Source organism: Zalophus californianus, chromosome 5 (genome assembly GCF_009762305.2).
Source record: "Zalophus californianus isolate mZalCal1 chromosome 5, mZalCal1.pri.v2, whole genome shotgun sequence".
Taxonomy (NCBI): Eukaryota; Metazoa; Chordata; class Mammalia; order Carnivora; family Otariidae; genus Zalophus; species Zalophus californianus.
The window spans coordinates 120333049-120345255 of NC_045599.1; the positions used below are offsets into that span (position 1 = coordinate 120333049).

The 12207-nt window shown below is 44.5% G+C and overlaps 1 pseudogene; it reads left to right on the plus strand.

Annotated features, from left to right (window-relative positions):
* Nucleotides 1-282: 282 nt before the first annotated feature.
* On the plus strand, nucleotides 283-9342 carry LOC113928478 (annotated as a pseudogene).
* Nucleotides 9343-12207: the final 2865 nt, after the last annotated feature.

Sequence of the window (12207 nt, forward strand, 5' to 3'; positions counted from 1 at the left end):
ATCCCCAGCCTCAAACCACATAGTATCAGTCTGGGGTTCGATTGCTATGGCAGTCCAGTGACTAGGATTTTCTCTACTAGAGCCATCTATATACCAAGCATCTTTAGGAATAGGGTATGTGCCCTCCTTTATTTATTTATGGGGGGGTCTCTATAGGAGGCTGGGGGGAGACATTAAAGATTTCATATCCTACCAGCTCAAAGATAGCATGTAATTCAGCTCCCAATGGACCACTAGAAAGAACACTCATTGTTGTAAGTAGGCATTATAGAGGCTTGTGCTATGGCGGATGCCAATCTTGCAAACATCCTGTCTATCCACCCCTTTATAGGCAAACCAGTCCAGACATTTACCAGAAGAATGGTCATTATGGGCTCCACTTATTAAAGGGCCTTATAGACTCAACACTTGTTCAGTAGGAGAATATCAGATCTCTGCTCCCTGACAGCATTGTCAGTGACCAGAAGCCCAATGGAGTTAACTTCCCATGCTGTTCCTGCCATAATGCCCGATTCATCTAATCTCATGTAACAGCCACATCTAGGGTCCAGGGATACAAAATAAAGGACCATTCCATGACCTGAAGCCTGTGCTTGAGCAACTAATATCTTAGCTTGGTCAAAGTTAGCTTGATATTCTTCTACCCAATGCCAATTCACTCCCTTTTTTACCAGATGATATAGAGAGTGCAGGCATGCTAAATGTAGTCCAAAAGGTTGGGGACTATGTGCTGGGGGACCACCCAGGAGGAAATGTTTGAGAATCACAGTCATATCTCCAGAACAGATCAAGGATGTTATGTCCCAAGACTGTACTTAAGTGTGTGATTAAACAGAAAGAAAAACTGGGGAGGGTGCTATGCTCAAGAAGGCTTCAGATCATGGAATGGTCATCATAGTAGTTTTGTCCAAGATAGTGTTAGTCTAGTTCACACATTGGGTAAGTCCAGTTATTATTAGAGAAAGGTAAAAACAAGGCACTGGGATGTTCTGGCCATAAAAGCTGAACTTAGTAAGAGACTTCTAAGGGTGATTGATTGTATTTTGCAGTGACATTAGGAAAAGAAGAGAAATGGGTCACAGGGAGGATGACAGGATGGATCTCTAGCATCATGGATAGATCAGAATCTTTGATGACAAATCCAACAATCTGAAAGGTTACTCCCCTTAGCAGTGGCCTGGGAGATATGAATGAGGGTGGTCTTTCCAGGCCAATGCCAAAGTAAAGGAAAAGAAAAGAGGGAGAAAGTATTTCATGTTTGAAGTATGAAGTCCTGATCCCCTGTCTTGGGCAGAAGCAGTTTACCTCAATGTCAGCTACTTCTCTTCCTTCTCAGTTTGTTTCAGAGGTCTCCAGTGTCTATACAGGACCAGATATCAGGTGGAGCCTTCTTCAGTTGTGAGATGTGTATCTAAGGCTCAGTGCCTTCTAATTTTGTAGCAGTGTTCCTGGTCAGGAGCACTTGGTAAAGTCCCTTCCAATGAGACTCAAGGGCTGTTTTTCTCTAATGACATTTCCAGAATACCCAATCACCAGCCTCCATACTGTGACCAGCAAGATCCTCTGAAATGGAATCTGGGGAGGCTTCTTTAACCTGTTGATGATAGGCTTTAGCATAAGACATTAAAGACTTACCGTAGCCAGTCATATTAGCATGAGATAATAAAGGATCAGCAGAAAGTTGTATACCAACAGACATTGGTCTGTTGGTGACTATCTAATGTGGAATGAGTTTATGTTTCCTAAAAGGATACCATGAGCAGTCAGCAAAATTAAAAGCATACCTTACGTCAGGGAAGTCCAGTTGTTTTGGCAAATTTAGAGGTTTTAAGTTTGAGGATCCCATTAGTTCTCTCAACCTTGCCTGAAGATTGAGGATGATAGGGACAATGATAATCCCAAGACGTTTGCAAGGCTTTCATTAAGGTTCATATGATTTGCCTGGTGAAGGTGGGTTCTTCGATCACTAGAGACTGGGAAAGGTATACCAAGTGGGAAACATTTTCTAACAGTTTCTTTGCTACCATGAGGATATCAGCTTTGTAGCAGGGGAAACCTTCAACCCATCTGGAAAACCACATACAAATAACAAGAACATATTCATAACCCATAATAAGTGGCAGTTGAATGAAGTCCAGCTGCAGGTGTTCAGAAGGTCCAGAAGGAGGTCTGAAGCTTCTGGAACAAACCAGTTTTATAGGATTATGGATTATATTCCAGGATATTACTGATAGACTATTTTTGCAATGTTATGGAAGTTTTTCCACCGATGTCTATTCATAATTTGAGTCATTTTAAATGCACTAGGGTGGGTGAAGGAATGCAAAAACCAAAAAATGGGGTTTGCCAGGGAGCTGGGAAGAACCAAGCAGGTGTCTTGGGTTTCCTATGGCCCTGATTGTTCATTTAATTTACAACCATTGTTCACCCATCTTAATTTCTCTGATTCAGGAGCAGAGTGTTGCCATGTTACAAAGACATCAAGATGGCAAAAGCCTGGCAGTGAAGGGCCATTTCTTGCAGAAGGAGAACAAACTTCATTCACGTGTACCACAATCTTAAAATACAATATAAAAAAGGCTTAGTATTACTTAGTTGACAATAGGTCCTATGAAATTTACATATCAAATAAGCCTAATTTAACAAATACTTTACATTTATTTACATTTCAAATAAGCCTAATTTAACAAGTACTTTGAAATAGTGCATGTCAAAAAGACTTCATTTACAACTTGACTTCAGGTAGTTTGTAAAAAATATTTTAAAAAAAGGTTTTAAAGCACTTGTCTAAATAGAACCACAGATTATTATGAAACTTAATACTTAAAAGGTAAAGAAACTTGGGAAGTGTAGCCAGTCGGTGGAGGGAGGCAGTGGTGGTGGGAGAGGTTTGGCAGTTGATGGTGGTATAAGCTCACAAGCCTCCGTAATGCTCCCTCTGCCCGGAGCCCCTTGAAGGATTCACAGTGACATCTCTTCAAGAAGTCCCCTTGGCAGACTTCCAACTTTGCCCATGTCATCTTTCAAAATGTGGCCAAGAGTTATCTTCCTAATGCACACCTGGAATGTCATTACACTTTAACGCCATATATCCATCCACATCCAAAAGATTGGGTTGGTATATTCAAGGTTGGATGGAGTACTGCTTGTGATTATTACACAATTTTATGGTCTCCTATGCCTGAACATTACATAGAAGGATCAACAGTTAATTGTGTATTAGCATTTCAAGGATATTACTTTCCAAATGATGATGGAGAATTTTATCAGTTCTGTTATGTTACCCATAAGGGTGAAATTCATGGAACAAGTACAACTTTCCAGTTTCAAGTTTCTCCAGCTGAAGAGTTACTTACTGTGGAAGATGAAGGAAATTCTGACATGTTGGTGGTAATCAAGAAGCTGGTCTTCTTGAGTTGAAAATTGAAGAAACCATGAAAGAAAAGAACTATTAAAGTTAATTGCTGTTGGGTGCCTGGGTGGCTCAGTTGGTTAAGCGACTGCCTTCGGCTCAGGTCATGATCCTGGAGTCCCTGGATCGAGTCCCGCATCGGGCTCCCTGCTCAGCGGGGAGTCTGCTTCTCCCTCTGACCCTCTTCCCTCTCGTGCTCTCTATCTCTCATCTCTCTTTCTCTGAAATAAATAAATAAAATCTTTAAAAAAAATAAAGTTAATTGCTGTTCTGGAAGAAGAAACAACACAACTTTGAGAATAAGTTGGAAGACTGGAAAGAGAGCTTAAACATCAAAAAGATGTGGCCAACTGCAAGCAGAGCAAAAGGGTCTTGTTGAAGTATCACAAAATTAAAAATGGAAAATGAAGAAATTAAGAAGAGATACAATGATGCTACATCCAAAGCTCTCCGGCTTGAGGAAGATATTGTGTCAGTGACACATAAAGCAATTGAAAAAGAAACTGAATTAGACAGTTTAAAAGACAAACTCAGGAAGGCACAATATGAAAAAGAACAACTGGAACATCAGTTGAAGATGGAAAAGGATGAGAAGGAACTTTATAAGGTACAATTTGAAGAATACCGAAACAGAAAATACCAAGCTTGTGTCAGAGGTCCAGACTTTAAAGAATTTAGATGGGAACAAAGATAGCATGATTACTCAGGGGCACCTGGCTGGCTCAGTCGGGGAAGTAAGGGGGGAGCGTATGCCTCTTGATCTTGGGGTTGTGAGTTCAAGTAGCATGCTGAGTGTAGAGATTCCTTAAATAAATAAACTTAAAAAAAAAAAGAAAGCATGATTACTCATTTCAAAGAAGAGACTGGCAGGCTGTAGTTCTGTTGGCTGAAAAGGAAAATCTGCAAAGGGCTTTCTTGTTTACAACCTCAAGTAAGGAAGATACTTTTTTTTTTTTTTTTTTTTTAAGGAGCAACTTCATAAGCAGAGGAACACGTTCAGGCAACTCGGCAAGAAGTTGTCTTTCTGGCCAAAGAACTTTTAGTGATGCTGTATATGTGCAAGATAAAACAATAGCGGATCTGCATACTGCACACTTGGAAAAAAGTTGATGCAGTGACAGAACTTAAACTAAATGCTGTGGAGGAAAAAAGGCCAGGAAAAGACTGATAGACTGGAACATGAACTGAGAAGTTGAAGACTTGAAACTTTGTCTTCAGATGGCGGCAGATCATTACAAAGAAAAAATCAAGGAATGCCAGGGGCTCCAAAATCAAATAAACTTTCAGACCAATCAGCCAATAGCAATAGTGTCTTCACAAAGAAAATTGGGAATCAGCAAAAAAGGGAATGGTGCCTCCATAAATGCAGACCCAGCTACTGCTGGGTCTACTATAGATATAGAGCCACCCCTGTCTGTAGCCGAGACAGATTCTGACGGTGTAACAAAGGGGCAAGTGTGTGAAGTGATCAAAGAAACTGCTGACAAAACAGAAAAATATAAAAAAAGTAAATGACTCTTGCAGGATGAGAAAACAAAATTCAATAAATATGTCAATGAACTGCAAACATGGAGCTGAAATGGAAAGAGCAAGTGAAGACTGCTGGAAATGTAACACTAGCACTAGCTGAAGTAGAGGACAATTACAAACTTCAACTGACAGAGAAAGACAAAGATAAATGGTCTAACTTCACATCTGGAAAACTTCTCCAGAGAGAAGGAACTTAAAAGGAGTCTAGAAAATCAAGCAGAAAGGAAAATGGAAGGTCAGAATTCCCAGAGTCCTCAGAAGATCTCACGGTGTCTCAACACCTGCTCTGAGCAAAATGGTCATGTTGCTGCAGTGCGGAATACACAGCCAGTTCTGCAGTCTGGTGATCCTTAATGCAACACAGGAAACCAGGGATGGAGCAGATGGTGCTGTTTACCCAGGTGAAATCCAAAGGCTGCCTGTGAGAGTACCTTCTTGGGGACTGGAAGATCATGTTGTCTGCAGCCAGCCTGCTGGAAACATTAGTGGACTTGATGGTTTAGAAGACCCTGAGGACAGTAAAGAAGATGAGAATGTGGGGCGCCTGGGTGGCTCAGTTGGTTAAGCATCTGCCTTCGGCTCAGGTTATGATCCCAGGGTCCTTGGATGGAGCCCCGTTGGGCTCTGAAAGGCATATGCAGACCCATTTTGATCAGAATGCTTTAAATTTTGACTAGTTACTTTTTATAATGAATTAGTAATACAGTTTAGCAATTAAAAAAATCACCTCAAATACACCACTATGGAGACCACAAGGTATCACTTCTATGCACCCTCTACCACACTTTTCTGAACAAGAGCTACTTTTTTGAGTTTTGTGTTCCTTGGGTCAGGGTCAATCATCGGTTTATCACTAAATAGAATTGTAATCTCCGTTAATCTTACCAGTTTAAGAAAAGAAGTTTTTCTGTGTTTGTATCCTTATTTATTCCCCAGCTTGCAAAACTATGTGAACAAAGGAAATGGATTATTTCAATGTTACCACATTGAAAATATATGTATGTAGAGTGTGCTATTTAGCAGAATATTTACAAGTTTCTGTTGACCTTCTTGATTGAATATGACTACTAAATACTATGTAATAAAAATAGTTTATCATAAAAAAGTAAAGAAACTTTACATAATCTGTTATCCAAAACATACCAAAAATCCAAGAAAACTGTCCTTTTAACAGAGAAAAAAGCAAATTCTAATTTTGCATCAGGTTACTTTTGATATTAAAATTCATTTTTAAGTAAATGAATTTTAATCTCAGCCAGTTTGACCATACATTAAAATTCCTTTTCAAACATTCCTTTTCTATAATCTTTCTACAACTTTCTTTTCTACATTCCAATTTTGTTCTGTTTTTCTTCTTTAAACAATCAGCCTCACTTTAAAACAAAATTACTTTTTTTTCCCTTAAGAAAAAACACACCCCCATTCTTCACACCTTGTCTTACTGAAAACACCTCCTATGTTTCTGGCATGTGAAGATGCTTCCCTTATTATTTCCAGTAGCTTTAATTATATATTATTTAGAATTTTTAACCCTTAGAAGCCTTAATTTCTAGGGAAAACTAAGAAGTATTGTGAACTGAGTGTTATACCAGCACTTTTTAAATTTGCAAATTTATAAACATATTTCATAATTTCTTAACTTCTTTTTTTTTTTTAGAGAGGTGGGGAGGGGCAGAGGGAGAGGGAGAGAATCTTAAGCAGGCTCCATGCCCAGCACCTAGCCTGAAGTGGGGCTCTATCTCAGGACCCTGAGATCAGGACCTGAGCCGAGATCAAAAGTTGGACACTTAACTGACTGAGCCACCCAGGCACCTCTACATTTCATAATTTCTGGAAGCATATGCCTTTTTCAGTTTTCTCACATAGGATCAACACAGCCAATTATCTTTTAGTTTTTCTGCAATGAGAGGACCAGATGATGCCTAGAAACTTGACAGATAAAACTGGGCCTGCATAAATGTGGGGTGTAAATGTGACTGTGAAGGTGTGCAAATCTGCCTATACTGCCTCCTCAGAGGGAATAATGTCAGGTCCCTCAGCATAATGTCATCAATATAATGCCAAAATGGCACCTTTCCAATTGTAAGGTATTTAAATCTTATAAAACCTGATAGCAGAGGTTATGTGCAATTGTAGAACCGTTTAAATATCCCACTGGGAGCTGAGTAAATGTATATTGAGTCCCTTCAAAAGTGAAAGAAAACTGAGCCTGGGATTCCTATACAGTGGGAACAAAACAGAACATACTAGCTAGGTCAATGACTGCAGAGGATGTTCTTTGGGCCTGTCGTATGTCCTCAATCAGTTCTATAATATCAGGAATTGGAACCTTAATCAGGGAAACTGAGCAGTGAGGTTTGGATACATAGTCAATGGTGAGGTGTCCTGCATTAGTGACTGGCTTAAGTACTGGCCAAATGAGGCTATGAAAAGGGAGCTTTTGGATTAATGACTCTTGTCTGAAGCATACCTTTAATGATAGGGCATAGGCCTTCAGTGCTCTGTTTAAGGCATACTAGGGAGTATTTACCATTTTGACTGGAGAGGGGGAGTCACAGGCATCCATTTGGCAGTCCTACTAGGAAGTACAAGAGCTTGGGCTTATTCCATGTGGCATGGCATCCTGTCAATGCCTCCATGCCTATAGTAAGAAAAGAAAGAGCCAGGGGCCACCACTAGAGGAGGCCGTTTGAAGTGAATGGTTCCAATGGTTACATCCCAATGGTCTTCCACCTTTGATTGTTTTATCAGGAATGCCCCCTAAGTAGGACTTTCCTTTTGGAATTTGAGAGGGAGTTCCTGGAATGATAGTGACTTGGGTCCTGGTATCTAATAGGGGAAAAAAGACTGAAATTTTATTGTCCTAATGGACAGGCAGAGTGGCATAGGAATGAATGTCCTGGAGAGGTGGGACAAGCCCCAGGGAGCAGCCAATTCCTTGGGTAGGAGCTTGAATGGCTGCCAGTCCTTGTGGTTAGGGAAGGGGGTGGAGGGAGTAGTGGAATCAGGCTAAGTGGAGGTCAGAGGTGTTAGAGGGCTATTATGTGTCCAGGGATGGCCAGCAGAAGGGGGCTGTGGCTGGCAGAATGCTAGCTTCAGGCCCTGGAGTTTAGAAACTGGTTGTCCAGAGATTAAGTGGCCAGGAACCCTGAGTCCTCACAACTCCCAGTAGGGGTTTGCCTATGTATTCCCATAAAGGGAAAAGTTAGATGCGCCCAGTGGTACTGAGGAGGGAGTGGGGAAGTCTCTCCCTTGAGGAAAATTTGTTCCAGGGAGACCCTCCTGGCTTTGTCTCAGAAAATAAATAAATAAATAAATAAAAATAAAGGTTTCCTTATACCCGACGGGATTGATCGGGGGGCGGGGAGTGGGAGCAATAGTACCTGCACCACTTTCAGGCAGTTTAAGGGTTGCTGCAACGCCCAGTTCTGAATTAAGGGTTTCCCACTGGCAGTGCAACTCCTTGTGAGGGCTGGTGGTTGCTTCGGGGAGCACAAATAATCCGAGAAAGGGGATGTTGGTTTTTGGCTCCACCACAACCATTTGCGGGGCAGACGCTGAAGGTGTCCCAGCCCCACTGCGTCCAGGGAGCCGCGGGTCCCTAGCGCAGCTCCACGCGGATTTCAAACCGAGATTTCTCTTTATCTCTAACGCTGGGAGCACCGAGCCCTGCGGCGGGTTGCGGGCAGCCAGCTCCCTCCCCGAGCCCGATCCCTCCGGCACTGGCACCGCTCTGGGCTCCGTGCGCTCCCCTGCTCGTCCCAGCTCCGATGGGTGCCCCCTGTGGGCGCCTGTCGGCCTCGGCTCCACCAGGAGCACGGCCGACCGTGCGCCCTCCCACTTTCTGGCAAGCAGAGCCTGGCTGGCGCTCTCCCGGTGGCCGTGTGTTTCGCTGGCATCGGCCGTCTATTCGCTCAGCCGGGGGCGTTCCGTTCGCGGTCGCAGTGGAGCGGGGAAGCCCGGGACCTGGGGGCGGGGGCAGCACCCGAGCTGGCGCCGAGCCAGGTGATCCTCGGCCGGGGCGCGGCTTCTGTACCGCACCGCCTGTTTCGCATCACCGCGTTCAGTCGCGGCGCCCACCAGACAGTGCCGGTCTCCGGCGCCACTAACAGCCCCGGAGCAAAGTTCAGGGGCGCTGGGTGCCGTCCCTTCCTCTGTCCCTGGACGGCTAGCGCCGGCCTTTTGCCCGTCGCACTCCCCGGCCTTCCCCCTAGCCCTTCGGCCGGTAGCTCCGAGCCGCCGGCGTGTCTGTCACCGCGCGGGTCTGTGCCCCGTGTCTGTCGCAGCGCCGCCCGTTTGTCACAGCTGGACTGTTTCTCAGCGACGGCACCGTTGACTTGGCAACGCGGCTGTTTCTCGGGGGCAACGCCGCTAGTTTCGCCCAGTTCGCATTTCTCTAGTCGCGCCCATCTGGCCATTTCAAAGGTGCGGTTTCCCTACTTCCTCCGACCGTAAGGTGTCTTGGTGGCGGCGCGGCGGCGAGGGTCCAGCCCGCCGCCTCTCTGTGGCCCTTCGCTAGCGGAGCCGGGCGGCGCGCTCTCTTTCCCAGCGAGGACAGCAGGGCAGACCGCCTCCCTCCCGACATGAGAACAATTACTGACCGCGCCGCGGGGCTCTCTGTCTCAGAACCTCGGGACTTGGCGGTCATCATCCATTTCTTGCTTTTTAGCAGCTTTGGACTTAGCGGTGCGTGGGCTTTCTTTGCGGTAGCAAGTCCGGTGTAGTCGGGCCGCGATTTCCACAGCTTGTTCCAGAGACCGGGAGCCGCGGCGAAGGCGATTCTCTCAGCCGCCGCAGACCCGGCTTTAGGCGGATCGAGGGGGTAGCCAGGCCTCGGACTTCTTGGTAAAAGGAAGTCCACGTTGACTCTTGGCAAATCAGCATTTAATCCTGCCTTGGAGATTTCTTAGTCCGACCAAATCCCGGGTTAGCCATTTCTTAGCGCAAGGTGAGGCGCTTTAGTTGAGCCAAAGTTTTCCACTGCTAGTAAGTCCGAAAAACCCGTGCCTGGCATATCTGAGATCCGTTCAAGACCGAGTATGTCCAGATTTTCCAGGAAACTGTACCTGTTTATCAGGCCTGCCATTTCTCAACGGTAGCAAATTGTGGCTTGGAAACAAATACGCTTGTTCCTGGGTCCGACAGAAGGAGTCCAATGGCAAAACTGACTTTTTGGGTCGTATTTCATTGTTTTTGCTTTTTCTGTTTTGTTTTGTTCTGTTTGCAATAGGAAGTCCACCTTAGCTATGGTCTTTATTACTAAGTCCTGGAGAAGTCCAATCAACAGACTACAAAAATTTCTTATTTGTGGGAAATTTTGGAAATTCAGACTTAACTGTTTCTGATTGTCAGCCTCACAGAAGTCAGTGTATATTTGCTAAAGCCATTTCTGATTTGGAGTAAGCTCTGGGGTGTTCTGTCTGAGCAATGGTTGCATCATTAGCCCTTAGAAGTCGGATGTGTACTGGCAAAAGTGATTTTTCAGTCCTACCAATGCTGGATTCGCCCTTTCAAAGTCGGTCTAAACTGGGAGAAATAATAATTTCTTCATCCTAGCAACTTCTGTAAATCTAGATCTAGCTGCGTTTCTGTTTATTATGCCATCAAAATGTGTAAACAGGCAAAAGCGATTTCTTAATCACAGTGGATAAGGAAAGGGTTAAGATATAGGGAGGGAAAGATAGGGGCTCCTGGCTAGGCTCTGAGACTATTCCTGGCAGGCAGAAACACCAAGACAGAGTGAACAAGATAGAAGGAAACAGACCACCGGCCTCCCATGGTGGATGGTCAGGGTTTTTTTTCCTTTGGCGGCTACGGTATATCATAGAAAATGAACAAACCACAAAGAATTAAGTCATTAAGGGTGTTTTCATAGTCCATGCTCAAACCGAGACGGCACAAGAATCTCAAGTCACAAGTTTCCCAGTCAGTTCTCGATAAAAGACTGCCACTAAAAGCCGTCAGTGGCAACCCTGTCGAGACCCCTCTAACTCCCGAGAGCTTTGCTTAATAAAACTCTATGGCTTTCCTCACTCTCCTTTGTCCACGAGGTACATTCTTCAACTATATGAGACAAGAACCTAGCTCTCCAGATTCAATAGTACGTTAGGTGTTGGAAACACAACGTTGGCCAATCATTTGTTAATATGAAAGTCTGGGGGCGCCTGGGTGGGTCAGTCATGAAGCTTCTGCCTTCCGCTCAGGTCACGATCCCAGGGTCCTGGGATCAAGCCCCACGTGGGGCTCCCTGCTTGGCAGGAGGCCTGCTTCTTCCTCTCCTACTCCCCCTGCTTGTGTTCCCTCTCTCGCTGTGTCTCTGTCATATGAATAAATAAAATCTTTAACAAAAAAAAAAAGAAAGAAAGTCTGTAAAATCGGTATACACTGATGAAAACAATTTCTTCATCGTCGGAAGTTTTGATTCTGCAAGAGACAGTCTGCCTTAGCCGGTCATTCCTAGCAGTACCCAAGTGATGTTTCGGCAATAGGAAGTTCAAACGTAATTGTGCTTTTTATTACAGAGTCCAGTAGAAGTCAGTGTCCACTAGCTGAAAAGATTTCTTGTGCGCAGCGAGTTCAAGGCAATCCTGATTTAGCTATGTTTTTGTTTAATGACCCTGTAGAAGTCGAGTTCTTAATCATGGCAATGCTGTGTTCACAAGTGAAGGCGGCTGTGGAGTCCGTGCAGAAGGCTGATGAGATTTTTTTAGGTGTCACGAATACGGGTTTAGTCGTGTCAGGCATTTCTTAGTCCTCCTTCCTCTCGGTTTATGTGTACCGAATACCAGATTCCGCTGACAGGAATGTCATAATCGTAGGACAGCACCATTTAGCATGTTTGCAATTTCTTTCCTTGGGTGAGTTCTCTGGGTGTATTTGCTCCCTTGGTTTCTTATTTCCCTGCAGTGTATTTTCCTTTGAAATCCACGCGTTTTGATTTCCTTCTGTGTTAACAAGGGTTCCCACCAACGTCTCTTGACATTGGCAGTTTATCGAATGCTTATTTTATTTGTTACTTCCTGAATTTCACTCTACTATGTATTCTACTGATTTCCTTGAGCGTTTCACCGCTCAGCTGCCTGCTGGCCTGCGTTCGCCTACAAGCCAGAGAGCGAAGCCCCGTCTGGGCCCGGCAGGTGCGGGGTCGCTGGGCTTTGTGCAGGCTGCTCCAGTCCTGCCAGACAGAAGGAGCACTGTGTCTGCTTTATGGCCTGTAGCTCCACTCCGACAGTTCTTGGTTTCGGCAAGAGTAGCAGGCACCAGTA